Source organism: Mus caroli, chromosome 11, assembly GCF_900094665.2.
Source record: "Mus caroli chromosome 11, CAROLI_EIJ_v1.1, whole genome shotgun sequence".
Classification (NCBI taxonomy): domain Eukaryota; kingdom Metazoa; phylum Chordata; class Mammalia; order Rodentia; family Muridae; genus Mus; species Mus caroli.
Genome location: NC_034580.1, coordinates 92,228,786 through 92,232,906, shown reverse-complemented (window position 1 = coordinate 92,232,906; position 4,121 = coordinate 92,228,786).

Below are 4,121 nucleotides of genomic sequence, written 5' to 3'. Positions count from 1 at the left end.
CCCCCTCCCCCTCCCCCTCCCTCTCCCTCTCTCATTCTATTCTATCCCCAGAATAGGTAAGAAGGATTGGGAGTGGTGCTGGAACACATGAAGGGAGGAAGGTAAACGATTTGTTTATCTGCCTGGGGGTGGAGATAATATTGATCTCAATGTAGAAGGCAGAGCAAAGACAAGAAACCGTTCAGAAGGGCACAGGGCAGACGTATGTGTCTCCTGGAATAGGTGTGTGCACACACCCCAGGAAGATGCAGTCTCAAGTTTAGGGACCCTCACTTTTAAGGACTTTGGTGGCCTATAGCAGCATGTCCTGACACCTGAGAAGGAGCGGTCTTGGTTTCAGGGCCTCACAACCCACCTATAAGTTGCAATAAATTGAACTGAAGGGATAGAACCAGGCCAGGGTCACCAGAGAACCCAAATCCATGGTGTTGCTCCTTACTGGGTGAAGCTATAGCAACAGGCTTGGGCTGCCTCTTCCAGGCTCCAGATGGGGTGTAGGCTGCTTCCTACCTTGCTGTCTCCCAGATAAAACTGAAGTTGCTCTAGAATCACTTGGGGTGCGTGTATGTTTAAACATGGAGGCTATGTGGCTCACACACACACACACACACACACACACACACACACACACTTCTTTTTGTAAACATAAAACTGTTCTTCAAAAGGGTAGGGGGGTAGGCTTCCCTCTCTAGTGCACAAACTTCCTCCATTTCTCTTCCAGCAATGGTAAAAGAAGGACAGCCCTTCCCTCTTTCTTTAGTAAAAGGCAGAAGGTTTCTAGGATCTGAAGAGAACCCAGAGTGCCCCGTCCCCTTATTTAAGGACATTGGTCAGCATGGTCACATAGGGTAGGTGCTCAGGAGTTGTCTGACAAAGGACAGAACCCCAGGCTTCCTGCCACCTAGGAAACTGCACAAGGTAGATATTCTCCTTGCATCTCTTCCCCTGTGGATGACTGGGTTTGGGAGCGATGGAGGTAGAGGGAGGTGTAAGTCAGGTGATGTGTGCTGGTGACTGGCAGTTTCCAATACGCTATTGTCATGTTGCATCAAGGCTCCTCATTGCAGACAGAAGCCTGCCTCCACACATGAGTGCTGCCCCTCCTTAATCATCTGAGGGCCCTGGTTCAGCAGGCAGCCTCACTCCTAATGACATTCTGTTAAATGGACAAATTCCTTTGAAGCCCTGTCCTCCTTTGAAATCCAATTTCGCAGGAAGCCAAATCTGATTGGGGGTAGCCATGGAAACGACATGAAGGAGTCTTGCAGGAGGTGGAGAGAGGCAAAGAAAAAAAAAAAAAAAAACCTGAGATAGTCAAGAGTCCTTTACTGCTTTGTCGGAAATATCAAAGAGATCTGGAGAGGTTGGCAGCAGGAGCGTCCCTGCCCAGGTCCTGTTCTGTGTGGCTAGGTACCATGTGGCTGACATGGAAGAAAGCAGCCAGCTGTCTCCACACACAGGCAGCGGTCCAGATCTGTCTGCCTTCCCCCTTCTCCCCTCCCCCACCCCAATTCCAACACCATCCCCTTCTGGCCATCACCCCTTAAAGGCAAACAACAAAAGAATGACAAGGTGAAAATACAAGGCCCCCACAGATAAGGGGTCCTAGGGAGCAGAGGCCACGAAATTAATCTAAAATTCCTTGTAATTAGATAAGATAAGGGTATCTAGAGAGAGGCAGGACAGCCAGAAATGGAGTCCAGCCACACAGCATGCAGAATACGCATGCCCTGTCCTCTGGGACTCATCACATACTGTCAGCAGACATAGGATGCAGAGAATGGAACCCATGTTGGCCTCTCGGCTACTTGGAGATGCTGTCTGCATGTTCTCTTGCCAGGTGGGTGCTAAGTATGCATCCAGAGGGTGTTCAAAGGGCTCAATCAGGAAGAAACAAGAACATCTGGCATCTAGACATCAAGGGGTCGGGAACAACTGCAAGCAAAGCCGGAGCTGGCTGGCACTGCCCCACACTGGGCCTGGTGGGTCTGGGGAGGAGACTGCAGGGGGCAGGTCCTGAGGCTTTATCCTTTGCCTGTTATTGATCCCCGAACACTGGGTCACGACACATGGCAGAGCTGATGTCTGCCCCGTGGATGTGCTGCAGCCGCATCTCAGCCTTTCCATCCCAGCCCCATCAACCAGGTTTATTGACTCTTTTATTGACAATGCTGGGTCTTAATGAGGACAAGAGTTGCACACTTCATTAAGGGATATGGAAGGAGAGATGATGTGCAAAGTCGGTGCCAAAACCCGGGCTCACTATACACTTTTCAAGGCCCCAGAAACCAACACCAATTATGCCGCCTTGAAGGCAGAGGAAAGGCAAAGATGCCAATATGGCACATCACATCCGTCTCATCTGTGGTCTTAGAGCACAGAGCTGCCAACGCCTGCCAGGAGTTTTGTTAAAGCGAATTAGCGAACCCTTCAATTTAGGGGGTTATTATTATACACATCCCCACAAACGAGTACCTTCAATAATCACCCTTTCCAGCTCACACCCGTAAGTAAATTCTCTGCTGTTTGAAACAGCAAGACGGGCAGGTAGGTAACACACGTATTAGAAAATATTCCTATATCAGGTTATCACTGAGGTCCAGGCAGAGAGTATAGGAGGGTCAATTAAAATTCAAGAGACCTGAACACGGTACTCCCAACGCTTGTCAAAAGCTCGAGGACAGCAGAGGCTGCACAGCTGGGACAGGACCAACCAGGTGTATATCGTGAGATACGACCTCGGAAGAAATAAAGGAAGAAAGAAGTGATTGGGAGATGGCTTAGTCAATCAAGTGCTTCTAGCACAAGCGGGGGACTTGATGAGTTAGATCCCCAGCACCCATCCAAGAAGCTGGGCAGGCAGAGTGGCACGTACTTGTAATTCCATAGCTAGGGAGGTGGAGCAAGCAAATCCTAAGACATGATGGATATCAAGACTAGGCTATCACTGAACCCCAGGTCTCAGTGGCAGATTCCATCTCAAAAACAAAGTGGACTACTAGTAGTAAAGAAGAATGACAGCCAAGGTTGACCTCTGACCTCTACTTACAAGTATACTAAGCACACACACACACACACACACACACACACACACCACACACACCACACACACACACACACACACACACACGCAGACAGTTAAAAGAATCTTTATGGGGATCAAAGTCAAGATGAGGCTCTGACTCAGTGCTCTAAGCCAGGGTCCCCCATTAAGAAGCTATACTGGCATTAGAATCCAGGCACTGGACTAAGTTCTGATGGATCAGAGCCTTACTAAGATAAATAGCTACAACCTGGGATCAGTTCTAGAAAGCAGTTACTGTGGGTCCGTTTGAATAGTAACCTTTTATTCTTTATCTTATCATTTTGTTACTGTGCTTCCCTCCCACTCTCCTCCTCTCTTGAACTCTGCTTTCCCTAGCCCCAAGACCAAGGTAGACAGTAGATATAGACGTCCACAGTGGGAACCGATGAGCTCTGCAGAGGATCAGGAGGCCAAAGAAGTTGCTGACTCCAACATGTCCTGTCTTTGATTGGTTCTCTTGGGAAGCTGAGGAGGAGGTTGGAGGGACTCAGAATGTGACAGCCTCTGCCAGAGGAGGCTTTGGCTCCTGAGAAGCTGTATAGTCTAAATACTTGATCCACATGATAGGCAGACTGAGCCAAGGCCATAGCTGTGGGATGGATATTTGCAGGCATGATAACTTTGGAAAATAAGATGAAAAGAGATAATTGTTCCTTGTGGGTTAAACAATTGAGGCACTGGAAAGAAATAACAGAGGGACAGTGGTGTTCCTGAAGAGTGCTCTCTCTCTCCCTCTCCCTCCCTCCCTCCCTCCCTCCCTCCCTCCCTTCTTCCCCCACCCCCTCTTCCTTTCATTTCTTATTTTAAAAGATTTTTTTTAAGCCAGGAGGGGATAGTGCACACCTTAAACCCAGCACTCCGGAGGCAGAGACAGGCAGATTTCTGTGAAGTTGAGGCCAGCCTGGTCTACAGAGTCAGTTTTCAGAATAGTCAGGGCTATACAAAGAAACTCTGTCTCGAACTCCCCCAGTCCCCCCAGATTTTTTTAAAAATTATTTCCTAAATTTGTTCCCTCTCCTTCTCCTCCTCCTCCTTC